General features: G+C 35.2%; 1 protein-coding gene across 1 annotated transcript in view; it reads right to left on the reverse strand.

Moving 5' to 3' along the window:
- The window catches only part of COL25A1 (collagen type XXV alpha 1 chain), a gene marked incomplete at both ends in the record, with an annotated part of 459,205 nt that overhangs the window by 138,634 nt on the left and 302,924 nt on the right, over window positions 1-17,647 (reverse strand). The window lies entirely within an intron of this gene.

The following is a 17,647-nucleotide window of genomic DNA, read 5'->3' on the forward strand; positions in this document are numbered from 1 at the left end:
ATAGTAAACATATGCATCAATATAAGATATGACTGCTGATGTTGTTTAAAACTGATCTGATCTGTGTAAACCTGGCGATTCACAGTCCTGTACCCCTGGGGATAAAAATACATTATATGTTTATTAAAATAAATTTTAAAAAAAAGAAAAAAGATATCTTCCAATAAATACCATTGAGTCAAAAAAAAAAAAACCAAAAAACAAAAAACAAAACTGATCTGATTCCAGGCTATACTAATGTAAACAGAAGCAAGTAGGCTACCTTCCACTTAATCAGGCTGCATTCATGTGTTTCATTTCTGGACATTACCCTTTAAGGAGGACATAGACAGGAACATATGCAGTAAGAAAGCACAGAATTGTCAAGTGAGGAATGGAGAAAGGAGCTGGGCTGGAGCAGGGGAAGATGAGATAGGATCTAAGAGCTACTTTAAATAGGTTCAGAACTGCCCGTGGGACATCATCACCAAGACCACTGCAAGGCAGAATGTAGTGCATGAAGGTTTGTATGAGAAGGGCTCTGGGGTTCATTTTAACCTTCAGCTTCATTCACTGATTCTATAAAATCACTGGAAGGTTGTCATGTGTAAGAGGAATTAGTTCAAAAGGCAGGACTAAAACTAGAGGGAGAGGAAGTAGAAACAGCAGATGTTGATTCAAAAGAAGTCACAATAAATACATGTTGTATAAATGATTTATTAATTACTCTGTAATATTTAGAACTGCCTATAATTATTAGCATGCCTTCTAATATTCAGAATTGTCTATAATTATTAATCTGCTTTGGAAGAGAGTGAGTGAGCTCCTTGCCACTGGAGGTGTTTGAATAAAATTCAAAGCCTTGAGCTAAGCATACCCTATAGGAGTTCTTAGGTAATTGGCTGGCTACGCAATGGATTTATTTTGTAGTTATAAGATATAATTTGATGTGGCAGCAAGCAAAATCTGTTACCCATATCGTCTGCCTCCTCAGCACCTTTTCAAAGTCGAGCAATCAAGATTTATCTAGAAACCCTTTCTGGCATTGCCAAAAGATTTATTATTCTCACAAAAAGCAAATTTTTAGTTCCTGTATTATCCAATAGTTAAAAACAAGAAAGAAAGAAATGTTTCAAATGTATACAACCTTTTTCTATAAAAAGAAATAGAATCTACCTTATAGGACCCTCTTAATGTCATATTAAAAAAATCTTTTGGACCACGCCCTCAAACTGTGCATTTGTTACACTCAGAAAAATCAGGTTTCAATTTAATTTATTACCAAGGAGGACACAGAGAAAAAGAGATAAAATAATATTAGCCTAAATTAATTCTTTTTCCTAAGATTTGTCAGTAGAGCTATAAAGGGCAATTCCAAACAATTCATGAACTTGTTTTTTATTGGTGTGCCATCAAGACCATTTTGTTAGAAATGTTATAAGGGGAAATGTTTCCATTAACCCAACTCTGCAACCACAACACCAAAAACCCAGAAAATATACACAGTGCCTTAAAATAAGAATGTTTCTGGAAGTAGACTGACTAGTATCATAAAGGAAATTATTTGGGTCCAATAAAAAAACATATGAAACTAAGTTTATATTATGATTTTAAATATCTACAAATTTCAGCTACAACCTATACAGGTGTCTAACCGATACGATCTTCAGTAATAAACGAACATCTATACTTTTAAGAAAAACCAAAAGGAAATTCCGAAATTTGGGGTCAGACTTTTCCTTAAAGGAGTGACTCTGAAGTGTAAGCCTGTGTTGTTTCTAATTTTAAACATATAAAACTAAAGGACTAAAATGTATCTTTTTACCATTAATTTGCATATTAAATTACTGTTCAATTCTATATGCAACTGGGGTAACTTTGAAAAATTTGTTATTCTACAATTCATATTTCAACAAACTTCTTAAAGATAGCATAAATTATATCAACATTGATTTAAAAAACTACCAAGTTTGAGCTAATATTAAGATTTTTCATTTGAGTATGGATGACACACCTTGTTCCATTAGTTTCAGGTATACGACAGTGATGCAAAAACTTTATGTTATGTTATGCTCGCAACTGTAGTGAGCACCTGTCACTGTACAATCCTATTACAATACCATTGACTATATTTGTTAAGCTGTAACTTTTACTCCCATGACTGATTCATTCCATAACTGGATGTTTGTATCCCCTACTCCACTTCACCCATTTTGTCTATCCACCCCCCACCCCGCCCCGCTGCCAACAACCCATTTATTCTCCATATTTATAGGTCAGTTTCAGCTTTCTGTTTGTTCATTTTTTTTCTTTTAGATTCCACATACGTGTGAAATCATATGTCATTTGTGTTTCTTTGTCTTACTGCATTTAGCACAATACCCTCTAGGTCTATCCATGTTGTTGCAAATGGCAAGATGAACTAGTACTAATTATCACCTTTGAACAGACTGGTATACTAAATAAAAAATTCTACAGAACTGTAGATCAACAATCACCAATGTAAGAGGAATTCTATGTAATTTAAAAACAAATGGTATACTAATTAAATTAAAGGGAATAATGTAGCCTTCTTCCTAGAAAATAAATGTCATTAATTGTTTTATTACCTGTGTGTCTGCATATTTTGATGGACTTTGTTGTCATAGTATTAGAGGCAAAATAATCTTAATCTCTAATTCAGGTATTGCAAGCTCCAGAGCCAACAGAGACAATAGACATATGTAAATAAATAAAGTAAGTGGGCTAGTTGTCACTGTGTATAATGAAGAATGCATGCTCCATCTAAGGCAGATAGACCCAATTCAACCTCAGCCAATGGAAATTATAAAGGAATGTATACTCACTGGTTCCAATTTTCCAAGAGGAATTAAAAATTATATTGTAGGGACACCTGGGTGGCTCAGTTGGTTAAGCAGCTGCCTTGGGCTCGGGTCGTGATCCCAGGGTCCCAGGATCGAGTCCCGCATTGGGCTCCTTGCTCAGCGGGGAGCCTGCTTCTCCCTCTGCCTCTGCCTCCCTCTCTGTCTGCCTGTGCTCACTCTCTCTGACAAATAAATAAATAAAATCTTTAAAAAAATTATATTGTAATAATTTTCTATATGACAGATGGTAACTACACTTCCCATGGTGGGCATTTCATTATGTATATAAACATCAAATCATTATGTTGTACACCTGAAACTAATACAACAATGTATGTCCATTATGCTTTTCTTTTTAAAGATTTTATTTATTTATTTGTCAGAGAGAGAGAGAGAGAGAGTGCACAACCAGGGTGAGCAGCAGGCAGAGGGAGAAGCAGGCTCCCTGCTGAACAAGAATCCTGATGAGGGATTCAATCCTAGTACCCTGGGATCATGACCTGAGCTGAAGGCAGATGCTTAGCTGACTGAGCCACCCAGGAGTCCCTCAGCTATGCTTTTTAATTAAAAATATTTATTTGAAATTTCCCAAAACTTAAATGTTAACAAATAATTTGGGAAAGACAAATAAAATTTATCTCATCTCAGGATCTGGTGCACAAACTACCAGCCTGTAGCTTCTCATTTGCCTCATGAGAATTATTAATTCAAAACATAGAGGGAAGGTTGCACAAAAAATAGTTTATAGACTTCAAAAATAAGGAAAAACAAAGACACTGAATTCCTTTCCCCTGCTACAGCCAAGGGTGTTACTACTCTCTACCTTAAAAAGAAATCCCATATAAATTGTGACAATTTCTAAAACTACAACCCTGTTGGCACATGTCATTTCATTTGACACATTCTAAAAAAATCTTAAGTTATTATAAGAGTTACTACATAAAATTGGGGGTAGATACCATGACTCGAACTTTGCATTCTTCTCCGACACATTTTATTAGAAAGACAGGGCTCCAAAGTAGAAGTAATACTACAGACCAGTATAGAGTTACAGCATTCACGGTCAACATTGTGCCAGGGACACAGGAAGCCTTCTCGATTTCGATTTTGTTTGACTTTTCTGCCTCAAAGTGTAAAATGAAGGCTGAAGTTGTAAATCTCTACATTAATTTTCTGAGCAAATTTGAAACGTCTAATAGATCTCCAGACATTCCCCTCTTCCTGTAACTCCTCAGAATTAATTTCCTTTTATAACATTATTGAATAATTGTGAATGACTACCAAACAAAAGTTTGAAAGACTGAAAAGTAATTTTGTACTAAGCCCCCCCCCAAAAGCAACAAAAATGGCTTTATCAAAAAATGGCTTTATAAGGTTATATTCTAAAATTTCCCAACACTGAAGTTTCTTTAGAAACTTTACTTTGCATGGAGTGCTGGGTGTTGTACAGAAACAATGAATCTTGGAACACTGCATCACAAACTAATGATGTATTACATGGTGACTAACATAACACAATACAAAAATAAATAAAGGACTATATTTTTATGTTAAAAAAAAAGAAAGAAAGAAACTTCATTTTTTCAAAGTCAAAATAATGTGTGTTTACCTATACCAGAAAATTAAAGTGGTGAGTGTAGGGGTGAAGTTTTCAACTTAAACAGAATAGCTATCTACTTGGCAGTGAAAGAATAATATACAATTAAAAGGTAAAATATTTCTTATTATTGTTTTCATCATCAAAACTATACTGATTGTGATATAGATTATAAAGTCTTTAAACAATAAAGACACAATACCAAAGAAATGTTTAAAAAATCAATAAAAATGGTTAAGTTGTACCTAGCAGTTTTCTACCAAATGATGGAAAACCGCTATGCTAAAAAGGTAAAACAGTTTCTGATTTCCAAAACACCTGATCAAACTATATTAATGATTTACAATCTTTACAATGTTTACTTTCTCAAAGAACAGTTCAGTGGCATAAAAAATATGTCAAGAGTAAGGAAGAATCAGGACTGAAAATTTACAAGGTGCTGCTATAACATACATTCAATTCAAAGAATATTATATGCATCCCTTTCATATCAAAAAGTTTATGTCCCTAAAAGGAAATCCTGGTGCTGGCATTCTAGAACCTTATGACTTCCTCAACCACTAAGAAATATAAAGAAGAGAGATAGCTAAGAAAATGCTAACGGGTTCTGAGCTAGGTCTCAAACTTTTCCTGATATTCAAGTCAAGGTAAGTATTTGTCAAATAATTAACTAATTAGTATTAAGCAAAAAAAGCTTAAGCTTAATCAGTAGACTCTACTACAATGTCAAAGCCAATTTTTGATGTGCTAGTCAGGAGCTGTCATCATGATGGTTTCCGTCTTACTTTGTAAAGGACCACTGAGAACAGTTTTCCTTACAGGCTAAGACATGCAGGAAGAAAAATTAAGCATTAAATTATTAAAAGTTAGTTTTTATTCTCTTTAAACAATTCTGCAATGCCACACCGAATAGAAAGGCAATTTTTAACAAAGAGTTCAGGAAGATATACCAATTTAATCCAATAAAACTTCTCAGATTGCTTTGAATGTTTGCCCTTCTTTCCTTCCTCCCTCCCTCCTACATTCCCACCTTCCTGCTTTCCTTCTTTCCTTTCCTTTTCTTTTGTCTCTTTTCTTCTTTCTTTCTACAATACTTTGACTATATTCTCTATGCTATACTTTGCATTTCTATGACTTGTTTTATAATTGGAAGTCATACCTCCTAATCCTTTTTATCTATTTTGACCATCCCTCCCACCCCACCCCCAACCCCTCCCTTCTAGCAACCACCAGTTTGATTTCTGTATTTAAGAGTCTGCTTGTTTTTGTTGTTGGGTTACTCCTCTGTTTTATTTTTTAGATTTCACATATAAGCATAATCATATGGTATTTTTTTTCTGACTTATTTCACTTAGCATAAGACCCTCTAGGTCTATCCATGTTGTCACAAATGGCAAGATTTCATTCTATTTTATGGCTGAGTAATACATTGTGTATGTACAGGTACATTGTGTATTTATATACGCACATTGTGTGTGTGTGTGTGTGTGTGTGTGTGTATTCTTTATCCATTCTTCTATTGATGGATACTTAGATTGCTTCTGTATCTTGGCTACTGTAAATAATGATGGAATAAATACAGGGTTGCATATATCTTTTTGGATTAGTGTTTTCATTTTCTTTGGGTAGATACCCAGTAGTAGAATTACTGAATCATCTGGTATTCTTATTTTTAATTTTTGGAGGAACCTCTATACTGTTTTCCACAGTGGTTGCATTCCCACCAACAGTGCCCGAGGGTTCCCTTTTGTCCATGTCCTTGTCAATACTCGTTATTTCTTGTCTTTTTGAAACTAGCCATTCTGACTGGGTGTGGGGTGATTATGTCATTGTGGTTTTGATTTACATTTCCCTGAAGATTAGTAATGTTGAGCACCTTTTCATGTGTCTGTTGGCCCTTGCCTATCTTTTCCTAATAGGAATTAGAGAATAAACAAAAGTAGGTTCACATTTAAAGGTATCTAGATCTTGTATATATAAATAATAATCTGTACTCATGGGAAACTGTTTCATAAAGATAATATAAGCAACTGCAATTTTAAGTAAATATTCACACAATCTATATATGTATATAAAATATCTCTATAGATGGAATAATTCCTTAATGAAAATCGATATAGGTACAAACACCTACGTGGAGAGTGATATTCAGTGTAGTATTTTAATTGACTAGCTGTGTAAAAGGCAAGTGTCTGATAATTCTTAATATGAGAAACACCTTGTAGGCCTTGAAAAAAAACAAGTAACACAGTCTACATAGCTTAGAACCAGGCATGTTTTAGAAGATTCTCTGGTGTGCTCTGCATTTGGGGAGGTCTCCCCGAGTCACACCCCTCATTCCGTACTTCCTACCTTACCAAGCAGAATGTCCCTTCAGCCATCCTGAAAATCTCACAAGGTGATCACCTCCTCTAAGTCACAGTGGGCTCAAGACTTGGGTGAGATGGCGAGGTTGTGCCACAATTTTAATAGATTAACTCAGCTTCTGAAAATAAGCTTGATGAAAAGCCCAAGGAATAAACAAATTAAAACAACAACAGAATCTTAATCTTAATCTTAATAATCTTAATCTTAATTTAATCTTAATAAAAAAAAAGATTGGTGATATCTCATTCAGTCTTTTTTTTTTTTTCTCACCTGCCAACAAACTCAGATTGTTCAGGCTGATATGAAGACATGGGAAGGAGGAAGGACTTACCATCTGTTGCCCCTGCACCTCCTAAGGTTATATTTAGTTTCTCTACTTCACATCACATCACACGGGCTTCGAACCATAACAACATTGACCCTGACACATCAATTTCTCTCCTCTTGCTCACCCATCATCATTTTCCCATCTTCATTCTCAATTCCAATGAATTCCTTCAGGCCTGTCACTAACTAAAGTTCCTGTCTTGGAATGAATGTTACTAGTTTTTTGATGTTTTGAACACTACATTAGAGGGTTTTGATACCAGCTTTTCCACCACTAAGGTTGCTTTATTAACAGATTCATGCCATACTCACAAGTTAATAAAGCACGATTAAACTGCCCAGTTTTCTTGGTATAAGGAACTATGGAAACAATAATGTTGCATTATTACTATTGCTGTTATTTTTATTCTTATGACTACCATTTTTATTATTTGTGTGTGTGTTGAATCATTCAATTTTATTTGTGCAAAATATTAAAAAAAACTTGTGATTAGTAAAGACTTCTTTGAATATCAATATTTTTCAAACAAAATTTAGCTGATTTCTAAGAGAGGAAAATCAAAGCTTCCTGCCTCCCTCTAAAGTCACTATAGAAATGCATTTGAAGTAGGTTCTTGCAACTGACATTATTTTTCGACAAAGCCAGTCCTGTTTGTCACTTGTGATTTACAGGCTATGTCTGCTACCAGGAGCTGCTGGACACATTAGTGCAGGTAAGCTTATGAAAGGGTGCTGCTGTCTGGCACTAAATGACTTTCCAGAGACCCATCTCATTCAGACCTACAGGAACTGTTCTCCCTAAACACAGTTTGTCAATGCATAAACCATTATTCCACCCATTCTGAAGGGGAGAATCAAAAATATAGTCCTATATTCTAGTCCCTTCTGCAAATCCTGATGCACCATTAAAAACCTGCTGTTTCATACTTTCTTGATTTCTACTTGGTGAATCCGCTTCACTAACATTTTTGTTGCTGCATTTGGAAGTGTTGGAAAAAGAAGGGTGGGAATTGTGTTGGATTTTATTAGTGTAAATTGCTTTTAATTTTCTATATTTCCTACTTGAAATATGCTCATTATTCATAGATATTACCAACTACAGTATGATCAATTTTATGTCCATTCAAATACAAATTTTAACATATTTATCTAAAGGCTTACTTTCTCTTCCTTATTTAATATTGAAAGTCACCAACCCCAAATCTATCTTTCCTTCCACATTTTATTTTACGCTTCAGTTGCAACATTAATGCAAACCATAGCTCCATACTTCTATGGATTAATAAACATAAGATTCTTACATATGATTTCAAGTGAAAATTAACTTGCTTACATACACAATAAAAAAGAATAAAATATGTATAGTTTTGCATTTGATAGAAGATCATGAATATATCAAGGAACTATTTAAATTATTTAGAAAATACCTATAGGCACTTATAAGAATTCAGACAAAAATATGAATGGAATAATATTAAATATATATACATGTATCCTTTCTCATCTGAAAATTTTCATTCCATTCATTTTTAAGAAAAATGTGTAGTGGTGTACATTAGCCTGAGAAGATTGAAAGGTATATATCCTTTTAATAAATCATGTACAAAATAAATCATGTACAAAAGTAAAAAGGAGACTACTGTAGTTTATTTAACCAATGAGTATAAGACTGGGGACAAATGAAATCTTTCCTTTACTTCATAAAATGGAATGAATAATTATTTTATTGTGAAGGTCACTACATTAAAAACATTGACTATTTAAACTGGTTAGAATCATTCTCCACAATTCCTTGTCAGAGGATATGTTTAGGATGGATTTTTATTTAATTTTAATACATCCGTGGTCATTAATAGAATCTTTAGGTAAAGACTCAAATCTCAAGCTTTCCACTATTTTGTTGTCATTGTTTTAATACAAGGGTTTGCAAATTGTTCATTTTTACTTCTAAATGTTTTGTATAAAAGTTTATCCAACTGGATTACTATATTTATAGTCTTACTTACATAATTTTTTTACATTAGACAACAACGTACAAGACTTATAAAGTGTTTTCTTTTTCTTATTTGATGGGCTCACCCATACAATCAATAACTGAGGTATAATTCACAACACTGAATTCCAAGGGGAATATTATCTACATATTAACATTGTATGCAAAAATAACTTATTTATTTTAAATTGACCCATATCAGGACACATATACAAATGTTCCTAGGTTTAATTCAATACCAGTTCTTAGTGGTTTGAAGTATGACAGAGAACACTCAAAAGAGAACTCTGATTATAAAAAATACAACAAGAACGTTTGCAAATCTTAACGAGCTTGCTGTTTCCATGCCAACTTCTGCTGAATCTGGAAAGCATTAAAATAATTTTTTCACAATTTATTTCTTTCCATTGTGTTATATCCCTTCCCTTTTCACAGGCAATACATTCAGTACCAAATGAGTAGCATATTCATTAGGGCTGAAGAGAAAGGCAAGGGTTAAGTAAATAAGGACATCAAATTAATATCCAGGCCTAAATGTTTTAGCAGAGCCAAAGAATCTGTTTAATCATTCGAGTCAACAAAGGTTAAGATAATAAAATAAACTTCTAAATGCTTTCCTTTTCTGGAACTTAATCTTTCTTGCTGAAGATGTTTTTAAGATGCTATCAGTTTTGCGTAGTCCCAGCTGTTATGAAAATTTACTTGAATACATGGGGAAGAGAAAGAATTTTATGAAAAGAGTTAAGCAGAGCTCCTGGGTGGCTTACTGAAACTGTGAGAGCCCAGCACTCATTTAAAACCAGCTGTTGGCTGATGATGTTAAGACCCATAACCACTAAACCTTTACTTATCAGGCCTCTGTGTTATTTGGCAAGGTGATGGTAGCTAACTGATTAGAAGATTAATATATAGTCAAAAGATAAATTAATGATGTTTGTTCATTTTATTACCCAAGTTTGATTAGTAAACTTACCACAATTTCAGAGCAACATAGTACCCTAATTTAAACAGACAGTATTAAGCATTAGAACAGTTTTGCTTATTTTTAAAAATATGTTTTTAATTCACTAAGATAGGGAAAAGAAATATGAGCCACTAACATCAAAGCCTTGAGTACCATTGTGATTCCCAGGGCTGTGGTTCATGACAAGGGCAGAGGCTCTTAAGAACTGGGCAAACAAGAAGTCCTCTTAGAAGACCAATGGTAGTAGTAATAACGGGTGCAGAAAACAATGGGAAAAGTCTTGAAGGTCTTGAGTCTTTTACAGTTGACATTCAGGTTCTGTGACTGATGAAGAAATATAAAACAATCTTTTGCAAAGAGAGGCTCAGAATAAAAGTGGAATCAAAGTATCTTGGAGAACATGTAAATACAGCATTATAAACAGCAGAAAACAGACTTTATTCATCTGGTTATCTATCCTAAAGAAAAAAAGTCACTAATAGTTAATATAGCGGGATTTTGATATTATACTATAATTTTCAAATTGGTTCCAACAAGTTGAGAAGAAAAACTGTATTATAACGAGGTAACTGCGTATTCTGATGTCCCTTGGATGGGGATTAGCATTCCCTTGCCCCACTATATTACATGAGGTTCCTGGGTATGACTGTGGTGCATTCACCCATTTGTTTTCTGGAGGTTCAACAGTGAATGAATTGTAAAGACTGAGGTTACCATGACTACAAATAAAAAAGATGCTCCTATTTGCACTTGCATTCCCCAGACTTTTCACTTTCATTCACAGAGGCATGGAACTTAAAAGTTGAAAAGGTACTAGCAGCCACCTGAAGGCAGCTTATGATCGTGGAAAGAGAACAGAATTTGAAATCTGGGTCTGACTCCCAGCATTGTCTTTCGGTAGATGTGCGTACGTGAACTTGTAGAAATCATTTAACTTGCTTGAGCTCAATCCTCACCAGGGGAAAAAAAAAAAAAAGGTCATATTATGGGATGTCTGGGTGGCTCAGTTGGTTAGGCACTAGACTCTTGGTTTTAGCTTAGGTCATAACCTCATGGACCATGAGATCAAGCCCCCAGCTGGGCTCTGCACTCATCAGGGTGTCTGCTCGAGATACTCTTTCTCCCTCTCCTTTTGCCCCTCCCCCCACTTTCACACTCTCTCTAAAATAAATAAATAGATCTTTAAAAACCAGCCATATTATTTATTATGCTGTTAACTAACTCACTGCATTGATTTTAAGGATAAATGAGAAAATATATGGAAAACGTGATCTGGAAGTACCCAGCCTCAAAACGTGACTCTGCCACTGACTGGCTCTGTTATTGTGGACAAAATATTTAAACCTTCTAAATCTTGGTTTCTTCATCTGTTCAATGGAAACAATGAAAACAACTATTTCATAGGGCTGTTGAAATAAGATATGTCTTCATTGAATGGTTAGTGCTTCTTAAGAGATCAATAAAATTGCTTATCATTATTATTGGTGTTATTATTTGAGCCATAGGTATTTTTTGTCATCCCTGTTGTTTCATATTGAGGTTGATGACTTCAATAACTAACTTGTTGATAGGGGAGCGGCCTGACCCACTGGGAACGGTACAAACAAGGGGTCGAGAGAGCTGGGTGTGAATTCATTTTCCTACCACTTACAAATTATGTAAACTTGGGCAAGTGAATTCGCCCCAGATTCTTCACGTGCAACATGGCGAGAATGATCAGCTTTGATCAGTCAAGGATTTGTTATAGATTTTCTCATACACTTTCTTATTTAATCCCTGTCATAACCAGAGGGGCTGATAGTGGTAGAGTTAGAATTTGGTCCCATCCAGTCTGACCCCAGCCCATGTGTATATAATCATCTCACCCCACTGCATGAACTTTTCCTACTTTTCTTCCCTCATATCCTATCTTGCTGAACTGTAGTAAGGCTTGGAGATGCTGTGTGCAACTTGCCTAATTACTTGTAGCACTAATAATTATGACATGTGAGGTGTTACTTCCTGGTCTAATGTTTGTTCAGCCTGGGAATGCCCCTACAACTCCCTGACAGCAGGTCTCCAACCTCTGCTTGATTGCAGGGTACAGTCATAGCCTTAGAACTCTGTGCCACAAACTTAGGATGAAACAGAGTGAAGGCTTGGTGACTGACATCACAGAAAAAGCACCATCCCTATCATACAGCCCAATGGCCTAACTGCAGAAGTATGGACATTTGCACAAATGCACTGAAGATTAATGGCAAATCTGTAACAACATCTCCCCAGGAAACAAGGAGGAAACATTAGGATGCATTCAGCTGTGGAAATCGAACAACCACTGTCTTGTAGAATAAAACCAAATATCTATGGTTTCTATATTAAACCTAAAATTGTAAGCTCAAAATTGGTTCAATGAACATTGACAGAAAGCTCATGCCAAAAAAGTTAGCCCACTTTCTTCTGCACTAAATCATATGCCATCAACAATATTCAAAGATAGTCAACGTTCATCCCATTTACCTTTTAACTTCTTGCAATCTGGCTTCTACTGCTTAACAAAATGTACTCCCTAAATATCTCATGACTCCAAAACATCAAAATCATAGGCTTTTTATAGACTTCATCCCTATGGTTTTCCTTTTATTAAGAGGATTTCATTGGCCACATTTTTTTTTCTTTTCTTTCTTTTTTTTTAACGTAGCTCCTCCATTAGTGTTCAAATTTTGTAATGTCCTGGTTTTGACTTTGAATGAATGCTCGCTCTCTTTTCTGACTCTCTTTCTTTAACCCACTCCCTAAATGTGGATATTTCTAAGTGGTTCTCACATCATCCTTTCATGCTTAATTTTTCCACTTCCACAGTTTCAGTTCTCACTGGGGACACTCCAGCTATGGAATGTTTATGATACCACCTCAGATTCCTAGTCTCATGCTTCCAATTGTTTGCTACATTATTCCAGTGAAATAATTCACCCAGATCACAAACTCAACACAACTAAATATTAACATATTTATACATCTTACTGTCTTCTGACCAATTTTATCAAGCCAGAAACTTCAGCCCTATCCTTATCTACTTTCTCAACATTAGTCCCTACATTCAATTTAATGATTCATGCTGAATTTTCACCTTAGTATCTTCCTATTTTATTCCCTGAATGCGGTTTGTTCATTTGTTTGTTTGTTTGTTTTTTAACTGGACCCTGGCCACAAATTACCAATGATCACAGCTTTGGATATAAATCCCATATGGATTGAATTAATCTCCTACCCTCTGCTTAAAGACTCTTTCTTATTAATTTCTCCTCTACTAATGTCATCACTGGTTTTTCTTCTTTGAGTTTTTGTTTGGCACTTGTGGCAATTCCTATTGTTGAGATTGAAAACATGCCCCATAGAGCTAATGAAGTTGAAACTAGCAGAAAGTTTAAAGTTTGTTTTTCAGAGAACCATTTTCCCCCAATCAGCTATTGTGTCTTTTCAGACCCCACTAATAAATCCAATAGCAGTCTCCACAGAAACCTAGACTCAAGGTCAACTGATATGATTCCAGCATTTAAACAGGTATGATCCTGCATTCAAGCAAGGCCTTGGAGAGATAATGAGCCCAAGATCCCACCCAAATTATACTAGCTCTTAGAGGATTCCCACAGCCCTTTCCCCTTGTCCAACAGTTAGATTTGCCTCAGTATAATGTTAAAGGCTTTGCCCAAGGAGGAGCACAAGTTTGTTTAACATAATGTACAATTCATGTATAAGCATGTTTTCTCAGTATGCCTGTGCAACCTTATGCCTACCTTTAAATGCAATGGCAAATCTCTTTTCTGAATATTCATCCTAACCATAAATAAAAGGAACCCACTCACCCCTTCTCAGTGTCATAGCTTTGGAAATTATGCCTTGTGATCTTCTTATTTGCTGCAAATAATGTTTCCTTTATGTGACAACTCCACTTGGTGCGGTCTCTATCTGTAACTTTTCAATGAGGGAACTCACATTGGTTTGATTACAAGATGACCCAACTTTCCTTTTCAACACCAATCTCTTTGGCTCACTTCCAGCTGCGAAGTAACTACGTGACACTGTCTGGCTAATGAGACGTGAGCTGAAGTCTACTATGAAATTCATGGGAAAATTTTTGTTTTCTTGATAAAGACTCCTCCCCCTTTATTCTCCCTACTGATACATATGTGATGGCTGGACTTGAAACAGCCTTCTTACAATCATGAAGAAAATGCCAAGAGATTCACAGAGGCTTCCATAGTTACATCATTGAATTATGTTAATCACACCACCAACTACCTTCTCCAAACTTCTCACTATATAAGAACAAACTAATATCGTAGTCTGCATAAAAAATATGGAGCTCTCTCTCATATTTTGGTGACTCTTTGGAATTCCTTCTTTGGCTCACTAACATAGCCCCTCCCCACTGCTGAGCTTCTCATTCTGACAGAGTTTTCTGCTGAATATGACCCCTTACCTCCAATGAAGGGGTGTTTCAGTGTTTCAGACTGGGCCAGCCCATTCTCTCTGCTCACTTCTCCCTGAAGACTGGTCATTATCCTTATAGCCCAGGTTCTTACGAACTTGTCCTGAGTGACTGACAGTTTCTGGTCTTCTTTCAAGTCTCTTCCAATTCCAATCCATATGAGATACCATCATCAGGAAGATTTTCACAAAGAACATTTGGTAATAATACCAAAGAGTCCAGTGGTAATATACATCAAATAATGTACAAAAGAAATCTTCAATGTCTCCTTTCTGCCTATCACACTGAAACATTCAAAATACTTCATAATATAACTTCAGTAAAAAAAAAAATCAGCCTATATAATGTAATTTTTCTATATTTAGCTTATATCCTTGGCAAATAAAAAATGTTATTATCTTTAAATGAATCCTGTCATTTCCCAATTGTATAGTACTGTTTATACTATTTCTTCTTTCTGGAATGTGTAATGTCTTCCCTCTTCATCTTCTCTTCCTAAGATTATCCATTTATCAAGTCCTAGCTCAAGTGTCACCACTTTCACTGTGTCCAATGATTCTTTAAAATGGAAGAATGTTTACTTATCTAGCATCTCTTGGTATTGTTATTTAAGGCATTTAACACAACCACATAGTTTTCTCACTTGAGTACCCATGAGATTATCAGCAACTCGAGGGCAGTAATGATGTAATAATATTTTATTTTAGCATTCAACAAATATTTATTGAGTCCTTATTGTTCTAGCTGATGGTATAAACAAGATAGACCAAGCCCTTGTTCTCATAGAGTTTATGTAAATGGTACAGCATGTTTTACAGATAACAAGCAAGTAAATAAATAAACAAAATAGGAGAATCTCAGATTTAGATTGGGTAGTCGGAGAAGTCTCACCAAGGAAGTATTTGAGATGAAATCTCAATCACCAGAAGACCAGAAGACAGCAAATAGAAAGTCATCCAGTTGGGAGTGAGTGTGATGTGTTTGAAGTACACATAGAGGACTATGTGGCTGGAGCATGGTCGGGGGGAAGAGAAGAGTGGTGTGAGATAAGGTTAGAGACTTAAGCAAAGGCCAGATCTTGAAGGTTCATGAAGGGTTTGGATTTCATCTTAAGGTTTAAAACAGGAGTAAAATGATCTGATTTATAATACAAAATGATCTCTCTGGCTGCTGTGTAAAAAAGGGATTATACAGGGTCAAGATTAGAAGCAAGATTACTTGGAAGGCTGCCACCATAGTCAAGAAGATGAGATGATAGTAGGTTGAGTTTGGTGGTAGTAGAAGAGAGAGAAAGAGGATCCATTTATAGTTTCTATAATATTAAGCATGGTATCTTGAAGATAAAAGAAATTCAATGTATATTGCTAAATATATGTATAAGTATTTCCAAATAGTTTTACCTTCTTAATGTCTTTATTATTTTCAACCTTTCCTGTTTTGAATCACATAATATGATTTAATATATTCCCGTTTGACAGTTGGGAAGCCGAAAAGAAACAAAGGGGGGGAGGGGGAGCCCATATTGAAGGAAACAGTAGAAATCCTATAACAGTAGATAAGCTAACAAAGAACTGAAATGATGAAGGAGCATATTGTTAATGACGGAAGAAATAAATTACTTGAAACAAATGGTAAAAAGTTGAATTCAAAAACTATGATAGGATAAAAATGGGCAGGGTATTCAAATACAACGATCAACATTTTAGAAAAGAGAGTCTCCACGAATGTTAGCTGGAATAGTGTGCCTACGGAGGATGTGAGTAAAGTGAATTCTCATTAAAATTAAAGACCTTTCCTGTTCTAACTTACTTTTGATTTCTCTGGAAATTATAAACCACTCACTTTACTATCTTGATCTGATAAATTTCCTAATCAGTAGCTAATACTTTCTTACTAGAAAGTAAGTTTTATTATTTGGAGACCATTATATATGACCTGCCTTGGTTCTAAATTCGGAATCTGAGAAAAGAGGCAGTTTGGTAGGTTCTTACGCTATTTCACATATACCTCCCAGAACATTCTAGATTTTTAATCCATGAAGATTCACCTTGCATGATAAAATCAATCCAAATGCCTTCAAACAAAAAGCGAAATCCTGGTGAAAATGGGATCAATTTTTGCCACTTTCCACCTGAAATGCTAAATGGGCCCTGAATCGTGTGAAACTTGGCCTCAGTCAGTGTGAAAACTGGCTGAAATCTGTTTGAAAGGCATTCTGGGTTCGTCAAAGTAGTTCATGAACTTTGGCCAAACTTGCAAGGAACCTAGTCCAACTCTTAGTTTGTAATGCAACATGAAACCAGGTGAATTTCACATGGTTTCAGGTTTCATCCTGAAAATTTGGCCTGGCTTTATCATCCATCATCACTTTTTGGAACGATGAAAGCCAACACACCTTTTTGAAAATGAGGACTACGTGCATGCTGATGACAGCTAAGCTGTGAACCACCCCTTTACTTCCTTTGCCAAAAGAAGATTTCTCAGAATGGAAACAGTTTCCCTCTTACCTGGAAAGGGTAAGTTGAGTGATTTTGAGATTTCGTGTGGAAAGAAATGATACTCAAAACATAGAGACATGCTATGTGAAATAATCACCACATACAGAGCAAGTGGCTATCCTCTAATCATTTAAGGTTATGAGAATTTTATTCCATTCACATCCATGACAGGCATCATGATCTTTAATCTCCTCGACCACTAGCATGAGCTTTTAGCTTGAAGCTAGTCATCAACTAGAATGACTGCATGAGAAACGAAATGCTCTGAGGCACGGTCATTATTTTTATATAAAAGAAATGGCTGAAGAGTGGAAAGGAAAACAAATCAGGGCACAAATTTTATCTAGTTTAATAAACACAAAGAGATAAGACTCCAAATTTCTCAAGTTTGCATCAACTACATCTTTTGCAATAAAACCTCTACTGCAGTATAAATGAATTCAGTAATTAACAACATACAGCGCATTTTACAAAAACCCTACAGTTTCTGTTTCCAACCTGAAAGTTTTAAATGTGCATTTCCACTGTAAAAAATGACTCTTCAACCAAATACTCGCTCTTGTGCATAGTGACATGAGAAAATTGAG

This window comes from Martes martes, assembly GCF_963455335.1.
Source record: "Martes martes genome assembly, chromosome: 2".
NCBI lineage: Eukaryota > Metazoa > Chordata > Mammalia > Carnivora > Mustelidae > Martes > Martes martes.